General features: G+C 55.1%; 1 protein-coding gene across 1 annotated transcript in view; it reads right to left on the bottom strand.

Moving 5' to 3' along the window:
- The window catches only part of CHST8 (carbohydrate sulfotransferase 8), a 148,209-nt gene extending 139,797 nt beyond the window's left edge, over positions 1-8,412 (bottom strand). The window contains exon 1 of the mRNA XM_003416325.3: positions 8,096-8,412. The gene's annotated coding sequence lies outside the window, so the exon portion shown is untranslated. The remainder of the gene's footprint in view (positions 1-8,095) is intronic.
- Positions 8,413-12,985: the final 4,573 nt, after the last annotated feature.

Here is a 12,985-nt window from a genome sequence, read left to right on the forward strand (position 1 = left end):
CACCACTGTTCATAACAGCCAAAAACTGTAAACAAGCCAAATGTCCACCAACAGGAGAATTTATAAATAAACTGGGGTGTATTCATACGATGTGGTCCCATACAGTAATAAGAATGAACAAACTATAACTACAACAGGGACGAATCTCACAAACGTGATGATAAGAAGCCAGACACAAAAACATACATACTGTATGATTCCATTTACATCAAGTTTGAAAACAAAGAAAAACCATCTGCCATTAGGAGTCCGGACAGCAGTTACCCTTGGTGGAGAAGTGACTACAGGGGACACAGGGGGACTTCTGGGATGTTGGTCATGTTCCGACTCCTGCTTTGGCACTTGATGCCAAGATATGTTTGGGGTGTGGATGCCGACTGCATTATACACTTATGATCCATGCACTTTTCTGCATGCATATTGTACTTGGATAAAAAGTTTTAAAAAGGAACTATAGTGAGTGCAGGATGGGGAGAAGGCACTGATGGAAACTGCTTAGAAAAGTGGGACTTGAGAGGACATTGGCCAAAGGGGACACACAGCCCCTAAGCCTTTGTCACGTTGCCAGGCAAAGCCCTTGACCAACATGCTTCCTTATACCCAAGCCCCCAAGCCTTGGCTGAGAGACCAGCCACAGGGTATACTAATAATAATAATGGCAGCTGCCATTCACTGTGGGCTGACCTTTTGTTAGGTAAACAGCTCACTGAAGTGGCTTCTATTGTTATCCCCACTTTTAAGATGAGGAAACTGTGTCCCTAGCCCACACAACAACAAAGTGGTGAAGATGGGATTTGAACCCGGACAGTTTGACTCCAGGTGCTGGTTTCAGTAATAACCCAGAGGCGTGGGGTAAGATGATGCGAGGCGGGGAGGGGTACAGCTGGTTGCCATGGCTGTCCTTGGACATTTTAATTCATGGAAGAGGAATTGAGAAGAGTTAAATAATAGGCATAGATTGTGCTTTCACAAGGATAAATGGTCATGAAATTAAATTTGCAGATGAGGCCAACCCTCACCAGGTAAAATAACATCAGCAGAGATGGAAGCCCAAAATCTGGGCAGGAAACAGCAAGATGGACACACCTCAGAGAGACGCAGTTTACCATACACACTGAGGCAGTAATTCATGCTAAATGACTTTCATGACAAAAAAGCGTGTGAGGGGCTGCTGTGAGGCATGGTGAGGTGACAAGGACCAACTGACAGTAGACTTCAGTCCCCAGCCACCACAACAGGGGCGGCCAGCATCCAGGTCAGAGCACGATGCTCTACAGACAGCCCCGTGCCCCATGCCCATGCCACCCCCAGCCCCGCACCAGCCTCTGCCAAAGGGATTCAAATAAGACGTGGGGAAAGCTAAGAGAGTCCTTAAGGAAAATTTCTCTGAAGAAGCAGGACTCTGATGTGTACAGAGGAAGCCATAGGTAAGAGGATTCCTAGATGTGAGAACCACACAGAAAAAGGTGAAGGTGTCAGGGGCCCAGAACACTGGCCTCAGGAAGCCAGACGCTGTCTTCATCATCCACTGGTTCAACCTGCATCCTGAATTGGGCTCAGCCACTGTGGACAGCCTGCCTGAATCACATGCTAGGCTCAACTAGTATAGACAGAGTGCCTGTATCATGAACTGGGCTCAACCAATGTTAAACAGAGTGCCTGCTTTGTGCCCTGGTTCAACCAGTGTAGACAGACTGCCTATAGCACATACTGGGTTCCAGTAATGTAGAGAGAGTGGCTCCCTGGAGTGGGCTCAACCACACCAGCTCCAGGAAACAGAGCTTGGTAGACCAGGCCATTATCTGAGGGGAAGCCAGGGCCTGAGCTGTGCTCAGCCACCAGGAAGACACCAATGCCAGAGAGAGTTTGGCAGCTCTGACCCTTGTCCGGAGACCCCAGAGAGTGCAGCAGGCTCCTGGGCTCACACCCTAGGCTCAACCAGTGTAGACAGATGCATGGTTTAGCTCACACTGCCTGCCAGCAAGCACTCACTGAGAACCTTCTCCATGCCGAGCCCATCATGGCCAGCAAAGCCAGGAGAGAGCAGGATTTGCACCAGCACTGTTAACTGCTCTTGTCTGCTCCCCCTCCTCAGGGCCTGGTTCGAGGTCCTGTGCAGAGAAGGACCTCGGTCAGTGTTTGCTGGGTACCCCATGCTCGCTTCAAGCCCTGCCCTCCTCTGGCAGAAGCTGCGCCCTGCATCTCAGCACTGGGGGAGGGTCTTAGTGCTCACAGAATTGGGCAGACGAGTCTGGTCCAGAGAGATGAGTCAGCCCGGAACAAGAGGCAGCCCCAAAGAGGGGGACAACTTGTCTGCCAAGTATGAGTCAATCCGTGTGCAGCTAGGGGCTGCTGGTAGAGGGGCTCTCTCATCTCACCCTCCACTGCTGAGTATGTGGCCACGTCCATGGCCATGAGGGCCGGTCCAGCTCAGGAAGGCCAGGTTGTTAAGGCCACCCTAATGGCGAAGAGCCCAAAGAATCAGCCCCAGAGAGGCCTGGGGCGGGGGAGGGGGCTGGTCCAGAGTGCAACTGTGCCTCCTAACATCCTCTCCTTGGCTCTCATCCCTCCTGTCCCCGAGTCTGGCCCCAGCCAGGGAGGAGCTGGCTTAGGCCCAGGCAGAGTGAGGACAAGGTGACAGCAACCTGGCTCTTGCCTGTAGCTCAGTGGTCGCTCAGCTTGGGGCCCGCAGCCAGCAGCGTGGGCACAATGGGAAGCGAGGTGACTCACAGACCTGTCCCCCCACCCCAGCTCTGGCAGACAGAGCCTGGTGGACCCCGCAGTGTCTGGGAGGAAGCTGGGCCTGGGCTGAGCAGCAGACAGCCAGTCACAGGGAAACTCACCAACATCAGAGGGCGTTTGGAGCTCAGAGCCTTGGGCAGCGCCCCTCACGGAGCATGGGAGTGGCCACAGACCAGCTCCCACCCAGAGGAGGCAAAGGAGAGAGGGCTGAGGATAAGGGAAGGGCACAAGACAGGAGTCCTCTCCAGGGCAGTTGCCAGCTGGCTGGTAGATAGGTGGCAGGCAAAGGGCCGACTGGGGGACCAGGAAGGAACTCAGTGGATGAAACACAGGCCAAGGCCACATCTGGCCAGCAGGCCTAGGGGTGACAACTCCAGAGGCAGGTGGACATGAGAGTCACAGCGTGGGGTCAGTACACAGGAGGGCTGAGGCCCAGAGAGGAGTGAGCAGGAGGTGGCACCTGCTCCACTCCCCAGGGAAGGCCAATCCAGAAGGAGTCTGGCCCAGCTGGGAGGTGGAAGCAAAAGACAGGCCCCAGGCAACCTGTCCGTACCACACCACTGGGAGTCTGCTACATGCTAGGGCTACGAGGTGACCATACGAGAGCTTAGAGGAAGGACGGTGGGTTAGCTGGGCAGGGGCACTGGGGTGCAGAGGCAGGACCACACCAGCAGCTGCCTGATCACCCTAGTCTTGGGAGGATAGAACCCAACCAGTGTGCACAGGAGGATGGCACTCTTTAGTCCAGAGGGACCCCTGCCACAAGTCCCGGCCCCACGTCACCCTCCCCTCCCTGCCCTCACCTAATCCTGTGGGATTCATGTCCTAAACCCTCCTAGCCCACCCACCGCTCTTGAGGACCACGGCACCTTTCTCTTGGATTACCGTAGCTCCCTTTGCCCTGGTCTCCTACTCAGTAGCAGCTTGTAGGATAGAGTCGGAAATCCCTCCCTGGCCTTTAAGGCCCTACAAAGCCACAACTCCTCCTGTGTGTCTCTCCTCCCTCCATCTGCTGGCCACAGGGCCTTCTCACAGCTCTGAGGGCGCTCCCCACTCCCCTCTCAGTCTGCGTTCCATGTACCTGCCACACCTCTGCCAGGGCACATCCTTCTCTCCCTCCCTCCCTTCCTTCCCCACTTAGTTCCAGTTTCTCTTTCTGACCTCACTAGAAGTGCCCTCCTTAGGGAGGTCCTCCTAACCCTCCTCTAGGTCAAATGACTCTATTGTAGGTCTCAAAACAACCTGGGTATCTCCTTTATATGTTTATCACAGCCTACAGTCACACATTTCTTTGTTTTTATTATTATTATTAGTGTCATTGTCTGGTGGAGAAAGAATCCCTGGGGGGTAAATCTCCCCCACCAGGCTGCAAACCCCGCCGAGGGCAGGGGCCCCGCCCCCAGAGCCTGGCAGAGTGGCTGACACCTAACGCGCGCTACAAACATCCATCAACAGCAGAGTGAAGAGTGATGAGGATCTGGCACTGGGAGTGTGGAATTGAGAGCCGTTTGGCTCCAGGTTTCAGCGTTGACAATTCTAATTTAGTTCAAATAAATGTCGCTCACTGGGGCCAACTCTGGCCAGGGCTCAGCAGGCTGAGGGCACCTTACCCTCCCGTCAGGAGCAAAAGGAAGCACAGATTTCCCAGAAATGCTCAGTCTACAAGGTGGGGAGCAGCAATGCCAAGACCCAGGCCGCTGGCCTAGGAGGGCGGCTGAGCCTCCGTGCAGACATGCTCCGATTTCCAAAAGGTGACTTTTGAGATAGAATGAGAGTTGCTTCTTGCTGTCAACCCACCTGGATGCAGGCTTCCCAACGTACCGAGGCCAAGGCTGTGTTTCTGGATCTCTGACTGCCTACAGCAAGTCCGGCAGGCGCAGCCTAGAGCTCCAGACCACAAATGACAGGTAGCTTTGTACAGGGTAAAAGTCACTTCTTCCACGACCAATTTGTAAGTCTCACCTTCTGTCACAGTGATTTACCGACCACAGAGTCACACATCCTTCAGCAGACAAGAAATGACACAGTGTCTCCTGCGTCCTCTGCCAGCTGTCCCCAAGTTTCAATGGCTATCTGAGCCCACGGGTTTCCTCTGCTTTGGGGGCAGCCTTCTCCCGGGAGGGAGAGAAACAGCTGCTCTGCAGTCAGATGAGCCCTGGCTGTGACTCTGAAGACAGGACCAGAGTGCCTACTGCCCATCACTGTTGCCACCCAGGCTGCCCCCAGCAGACTCTGAGGCTCCGGGACACCCGACGCCTCGCACACGGCAGGGCCACATTGATCTCCGGCCAGCACTAGATAAACCTCCTTTTTATGACTCATTACCTTCTGATTAGCTGAAAGGCTGGGCTTTTTTTTTGTTGTTTTTACCCAGCGTTTACTGACCCTAACTGCTACGTGGTTCATTCAGGAGCTGCGTAATCCTCCCTGCTTCCCAGGTCTCAAGTTCTCTCCCTGGCCCACCTTCTCCTGTGTGGCCACCAGGCACAATTAAAGGCAAGGAGGTGAGATTTTCCAAGCAGAAAGAGCTAAGATAGGGACTTCAGACTCCAGGCCAGGCAGCAGGCAGGAGCTGGAGAAGTAAGTCGGCCAGAGACCTCAGTTAAAGGCACAGCTTCAGTCCTGCCGGTGTGCAGCCACCCTAGCCTCAACACGCACTTCCATGCCCACCCCAGGCTCCTCCAGCAGACACATCAGCAAACCACAAGAAAAGCTTCAAGCTCCACCACCGCCACCACCACCATCAGCAAAAACCACAAAAAGCCTATCTTGCCACGCTGGCACAAACCTGCAGTGCAGAGCGGAGAAGCGGCCTACCATCAGGAGAATCTGACTTCCTCCTTTAAAATGAACTGAAGGCAGATTCTAAGCTGAGCCCACCAGGTACCCTCACCCAACAAACACATGGCAAAAAAGTAGTTACTGAACTTTCTCAGACTTAGTAGCTTACATAAATGGAGATGCAAATAAATGTTTAAAAAATGAAATTCCCTTGATACTCTGTAATCAGTAAATGTTCATTATGGAAACATAGCCGATATGTATGAAATTTCCCAAGCGGTAGTCTGGCTGCAAGATGAAAAAGGCATCGTGAACAGCAGGCTGAGTTACAAAGCCTCTCCTCCAGTCACAGTCCAGAGAAAGCGTTGCCAAGCCCAGGAGGTCAGACAAGCCCGCTCCTCTCCCAGCCAGAGCCAAGGAAATCAGAGGATGCTTGTTTTGCCGGCTCAGGCAATTTATTAATGAGCCCTCCCCCCCTACACTGGCTGACCGATGTGTCTATATAAATCATTAATCCTTGACCTTGCTTTTAGAAAGCCCTGACTTTTTTATTTGGGGTCTTTTTAAAAATCAATATCTGGAGAGCATAATTCACTCTTGCAGTCTGGTTCCAAGTAAATAAATAAAGCTGTGCCATGCACATGTCCCAGGGCGAATGGGCCAGGCACTGGGATGGGGCCATCAGACTCTCCGGCTGTCTGTGCTAAAGTGCTGTTGGATCATTGATCAACCTGTTGAGGCTCAGGATCTTCAGGATTTGAATTTTGATCCCTCCTGTGGGTCATTTCGGAGCCCTGGTGGTGCAGTAGTTAAGAGCTCAGCTGCTAACCAAAAAGTGGGCAGCTTTGAATCCACTAGCCACTCCTTGGAAACCCTATGGGGCAGTTTTGCTCTTTCCTGTAGGGTGGCTGAGTCAGAGTCCACAATGGGTCTGGTGGGTCATTTCAGAAGCAAGTCTGCTGCAGGTGCCTGAATGTGCTTCCTCTCCCCCACCCTCCCCAGACCCTGTCCTGCCATATGTGGTGGGCTGCCTTGATAAAAAAAAGAGGGTCTCCTGCAGGGATCAGAGTGCCACCCTCTCCTGTGGTCTTACTGCCTTACCTTTGGGAAAGGGAGAGGGTGGACAGGCCATGACAGCTGGAAATTTTTTTAAATAATTTTTATTGTGCTTTGGAAAATTTTAAAGAGGGCTTGGTCACTCCAGAACTCAAGGCTGCCCTGTCCTAGGGCAGGATTTATCAACACCACCCCCCCCACCCCCACCATGAGCAAGAGTCAAGGTGAACACAGACTTGAGGAAGTGGGCTTGATAGTTCTGCTCACTAGCAATGGGAAGGAGACCAATTCGCCCTTCATTCCTCTGACCGCTCCCCCCGCACCAACCCCGGTCCCCCAGTCCTCAGCGCCTCTCCCACTGCTCTGCCGCCCCAGCCAAATCCAGGCCAAGTTAGCTCATAAAGGGCCCAGGACACACATTCCCCCCTCCACAGAGCCAATCACGGCTGGGGCCCATCTGGGAGTTCCCTGTAACACCAAAGACGGCTGTGAGACTGGAAGCCCCAGGATTGGTCCCCTACTTCCCTGTTAGAACCGACAACCGGGCAGCGAGTGCCCCGCAGCCAAGGGCGCTGCGGGCCGGCCACGCCAGCTGCGGGTCAGGGTTTCGGCCTGGAGACCAGCTGCACAGTGAAAGTTAGGGCGGCAGCAGCCCGGAGCCAAGGAAGAGAGAGGGGTGCCACAGACCCAGTCGTCAGCACCGCCGAAAACCGCGAGCGCGCCCACCTGTCCGCTGGCCTCCGACGAGCTAGAGGTGGTGTGCAGAACAAGAAGCCAGCAGCCGGAGTTGCATCCACCGCCAGAGCTCGGCTTGGTCCCGCGGTAAAGCGGTTCCTCTCACTGCCCACCCTGCAGAGCCGCCCGAGGCTCGGTGTCCCGCACTACCGGACACACGCACGCACACACCTTCGCACGATCACTGACGCACACGCACTCGCCTGGAGCACAAAACAGGCCAGTGCTCGAGAGAGTCGCGGGGCGGGGGTGCGCGCGAGGGAGCGCGGGGCACCCTCCGCTGCTTGGTGGGAAGCCAAGGCAGCCTGAACTCCCCTCGCCCTGGCCGGCCACCACCCCGACCCCGAGTCCGAATTCCGAGCGCGCGGGAAAGCCCCGGGTGCCCTGGGCGCTCCAGCCGGCCCTCTCCGCGCTCACGGCTCGGCGCCCGACGCTGCTTCCCGGCGCCTAGCACCCAGGGTTGGGAAGATGAGCGGAAGGTCTACAGGGACCGACCAAGCCGTATGGGCGGCAGTTCACGGGCGCACCGCGGCCACTGAAATCCAAGGAGCGAAAGTCTAATTAAAGTTCCCGCAACTGGGGCGGGTCCCCAAAGTACAGCCAGACCGAGCCCCGCACGCCCCACCTCTGCCCGCAGCTTCGGACCTCCATTCAACGCCAGGTCGCGGACTCGGGGCGCAACGCAGTCCCGGGGTCGCGAGGGACCCCTCGGAGTGCCCTCTGGGCCGGGAGCCTGCGCAGGGCGGGGGCACCGATCAGGAAGGGGGCGCAGTGCACTTACCTGGCGCAACCAGCGCTCTCGGTGCCAGGGGCGCCTCAGCCCGGGCGCGGTCCCCGGCGCCGAGTCCTTCTCTCCGAGGTGCCCGAGAGGCAGGGAGGGCCCCCGCCCCAGCTTGGCCCGGGTGCTTCCCAGTGGAGCCGGGTGCGGTCGGTGGGCGAGTGGCGTGGGGAGGGCAGAGTGAGCGCGCAGGAGAGGGGAGGGCACCGTAGCGCGTTCCTCCTCTGTCTCAGGACCCGGTGGTCCCCAGCCTCCAGCCGCTGCCTTTCCCTCCCTCTTCCCGGCAGCGCCGGCGAATCTGGCTAGCTCGCGGGGAAGGCTCCCAGCGAAGTGCGAGCGAAGCCTCCGGCAAGGCTGAAAATAGCGCCGCGCCCGCCTGGCGCCCCGCCCCCGGCCCGGGCCCCGCCCCGCAGTGGTGGCTGTGATGGCAGTGGCGGGCCCGGCGGAGATCACTCCTGCGATGGGTACGATCCTCCTGGGAGGTCACGGACGCCGCGCCCACACGCGCTCTGCGGCTCCCGCGGGCTCTGTGGCCTGGCGCTCGGAAGGAACAGCGGATGGGTGCGGTCCTGCAGACGCAGGGGTGGGGACGGTTATGGCTGGGGCCGTGTCAGTCTCTGGGTTCCCAATAGCTGGACTCCCGGCTGCCTCTTGTCCCTGCGTTGGTGGGTCGCTGGGGAAAAGGACAGGGTGTCACCAGGGTGGACTGTGAGCACAGCTGGGCAGGGGCGCGTGCCCAGGACCCAGCGCTACGGAGTGTGGGGCTCGCGCGACGCAGAGGATTGAACTTGGGAAAGATTCTGAATGGTCCTTGGGCTACAGCCTCAGGTGGCATTCGGCCAAGGCCTTGGCCGCCTCAGCCCCTATGTCTGCTCGGATTGGAAAATTCCTGGGGCTCTGGACTTTGTTGAAAGTGCCCCATGACCCAGGCTCTCCTTGAGGGCTTCGCCCATGAAGTCCAAATAGGGTCATCTGCCTGAGAGCTGGAAGGGGTTGTGGACAAGGCCAACCTGAAGAACCCACCCTCCACACCCCCTATGCACACCCACACCTATCAACAGAGAGGGGACATGGCCAGTCCATTTACATGGCACCAGGGCAGAACAGGGAAACGAACCCTTGCTCCAGATTCCTGTGCCATCTTCCTGAGAAGAGGCAGCCCCTACTTGAGGGAGTGAGCAGCCATTGGCAGGGAGGGAAAGACAGGCTGGCTTCTCACAGGAACTATGAGAAACTGTGAATCAGTCACTTCAGTCTTGAAGAAACATCCAATATTTTTTAAAAACCTACAGAGACGCCTTTAGTAAAATAAAGTGAAAGATGCTTGCCCTCCTCTCTCTCTCCCTCTCGCTCTCATTTTTCTTCTTGGTTGGCTTGCTGGGTTGACCAGACTCCAAAAGGCTGGCCCAGAGTGGGAGGCCGAGTTGAGGACCGTGGTCCTTGAGGGCCTGAGAGTGGTGGGCTAGGGGCAGAACTACTCCCGAGGAAGGCCTGGGAGCCCTCAGCACCAGGGCTCTGGAAGGCCTGGGTGGTACCCAGACTCTGTCCAGGGCATCCTTGAGGTCTCCTTAAATGCCCCAGGTAAGCTCAGAGCATCCAAAGGTGGCCTAGGAATGTGAGAAGACAAACTAAGACCATTATGATCTGCCTTTAATTCTTGCAACCACAAAGTTGTTATTATTCCCATTTTTGCAGATGAGGAAACTGAGTGCAAGGATGCCACCTAGTTGCTGAAGTCCACACATCTGGAGGATGGCAGAGACAGGATCCAGCCCAGGTCTGTTGGCTCCAAAGTAGAATAGGTTCTGTGCTGGGGCTCCCTTTCCAGAACTCTGAGCTCAGAGACTGTGCCACGCCCAGGTGCGAGGGCAGCCATGCTTTACTGGCTGGGTGTTGTTTGTGTGTGGGGGGAGGGAGGGTGTACATATGTGGCTGGAACCACCCTGCCTCAATCCAGTCAGGTACAGACTGGGTGAGCTGAATGGAAGCGGCAAGGACTTAGTGTCAGGAAGAAAGCACCATGGAACCCTTATCCAATCGACGTCCAACAGCTGTCAGAGCAGAGCAGGAGGAAGGAGGATGGGCATAAAGAAGGGGAGGGTCAAGTGACCAGGACACTACTGGCCCTGTGTCTGGCCCTGTGTTCCCATCGCCCCTGGCCCTGCCACCACCCAGGGCCCTGGCGACAGGTTGGCTTGGCAGCTGCTTGAGAGCTCCCAGTCTGCATTGGGCCTTTGACCACAAAGACCTGGTGGTCAAGAGAACTCTTCTTACTGTGTACACTCTGGTGAGCAAGTGCGTGCACCCACACACACTCATTGGGCAGTGGAGAGAGGATGGGAGAAAAATTCCCATTCCCCAGCCCAACCCCACAGCCAGGAGGAGGCCCTAGCCACCAGGACTTCCTCAGATGTGTCTACACAGGCTTTCCCAGGACCAGGCTGGCAGTGAGTGGGGCTGGTCAGCCCATCTTAGCTGCTTTGCACATCTGTGCAGCAAGTCTCCTGGGAAGGGTATTTTTCCATTAGTTTTTCCAACTGTACTTATTAGCACTTATTTGCATCTAATATTCAGGCAGACATTGCTAAGAATCAACAATGCTGCGTTCCTTTTGACATACTCTACATTTTCAATTTTTCACTCAGACTTTCTTCTTGTTTCGGAGAGGCCCTCAGGAAAATCCGCAAAGGGAACCTCAACGCCCCCTCCCCCCACACCAACCTGCAATGTTTTCTTAGTCGAGATTTGCCAAGGGCTGCATGCCCTTTTTTGAAAGTCAGCCTGGGCCTCTGCAGCGAGGGAGGAGGCAAAGTGCTGCAAATCCCGGCATGAAGCCCTGTGTGCTTGCTTGCAGCTTTATACGTGTGTCTCCATAGAAAGATTAGTGGGAAACCTGTCCCTTTGCATCTCAACTAAAGTAAAAAGAAATTCTTGTTGGATGCCCTGTGAGTTCACCGTCTCAGTCCCGGGAGAGGTAAACAGAGGAGTCCAGTGGTCACTGTTTGCTGCAGCAGGGGTGGGAGAGGGAGGAGGGGCTGATGCAGGCTGGCTGCAGGCTACAGGCAGCCCCGTCCCTTCACTGACTCTGGGCCCGGCCCATTCCTGCCAGTGATGTTTCCTGCCCTGGGGGGGAGGCTGAAGGCAGCACAGGGAAGCTGAGATGCTCTCACATTGTGCTTGATAACCCAAAAAAGAGCCAAGCCCATTGCTGTCAGTTGATCCCTACTCTTGGCAACCCTATAGGACAGAGTAGAACTGCCCGGGTTTCCAAGGAGCGGCTGGTGGATTCCAACTGCCGACTTTTTTGGTTAGGAGCCAAACATTTAACTACTGCGCCACTCGGGTCCCCGGTGCTTGACAAAGGACATGTGAAACTCGTTGGCAAGGCTCTGAGCCTCGAGTCCCTTCATGGCTAAGAGAAGAGCCAATACACTTTTCTGCAGAGGGGCGTGGGGGCCATCTGTAGTGGCAAGTCTGGGAGTATCTCTGTAGTCTCCTTCTATCCCATGTGAGAAAGAAAAAATGCCGGCTCTCCAAGGTACCAGCTGGTGGCCTTAAGCGTGTCTCCCAGTCCCTCGCAGTCTGTTTCTTCCTTTGCAAAATGGGGACAATAGACTCTGCCCTCCCCTCCTCCCCGTGTGGCAGTGAGGAGTCTCAGGTAAGGTGAAGGGTGTGAAAGCACTTTGGAAAATTGAGTCCTGTGACTTCAAAGACACCTGGCCTACCTGCCTTGAGCCAACCCAGAGCTCTCCAACTGTGTTCTTGGCCTCTGTGCCAAGCATCTAGTCCTTTATTGGCCTCTGAAATACCATGACGCTGAGGTTTCCCCAAGTCGGTTCAACACACACACCAGCCCGTCACATGCTGACAGAACACAGTCCAAATAGGAGGCTCTGCTCTGCAAACGTAGTTGCCTTCTCCAGCTGCCTCTGCTATGGATGTGGTGTGGGACTGTGGCCCCAGCCTCAACTCCCCCATTCGAATGGTGGGGGGATTAGACCAGAGCTCTCTGAGGCCCCTTCTAGACCTGAGTTGTGTTTCTACCATTCCTAAAAATTCCTTACCTGGAGGGGAGGCCTTGAGAAGTTTCAGGGTGAGGCGTCCCTTGGCCAACTGGGATCTAATTGGACAAATATTCCTTCCTGGCCCCTTTTTTGCTATTTGCCATGATCCTTCTCCTTTTCTGTTACCCCCTGGGTTTCTGAGGAGCTGGAGGGAATGGGCCACTTTGTTTCCTTTTCTGTTGAGTCATCTGAATATTTCCCAATGTCGGTCTGCCTGCGTGAGGGTCCCCTGCATTAGCGGGGATGCTGGGGGTTCCAGGCACACCATGCCCCAGATACGTGTTACCATGCTTGAAATTCCACTACCATCCTTCTAAGCAAAAGAATAGTTCCTCTTGCAGAGAAATTGGAACCCTCGTTCATTGCTGGTGGGATTGTAAAATGGTACAACCACCGTGGAAAACAGTTTGGTGGCTCCTCAAAAAGTTAAACATAGAATCACCATACCAAAACCAAACCAAACCCAGTGCCATTGCGTCAATTCCAACTCATAGCGACCACATGACTCAGCAATTCCGCTTCTAGGTATGTGCTGAAAAGAGTGGAAAGCAGGAATGCAAACAGATACTTGTACACCAGTGCTGGCTGCAGCACCGTTCACAATAACCAATGAGTGGAAACAGCTTGGATACCCACCAACAGATGAATGGATAAACAAAATGTGGTGCATGCTATGGAACACTACACATCCATAAAGAGAAATGAAGCCCTGAAAAATGCTGCAACGTGGATGAAACTTGAACACATTAAGCTGAGTGAAATAGGTCCCAAAGGACAAATATTGCATGATTCCATTTATATGAAATATCTATGATATCTATGATTTTGT

This window comes from Loxodonta africana, chromosome 21 (assembly GCF_030014295.1).
Source record: "Loxodonta africana isolate mLoxAfr1 chromosome 21, mLoxAfr1.hap2, whole genome shotgun sequence".
NCBI lineage: Eukaryota > Metazoa > Chordata > Mammalia > Proboscidea > Elephantidae > Loxodonta > Loxodonta africana.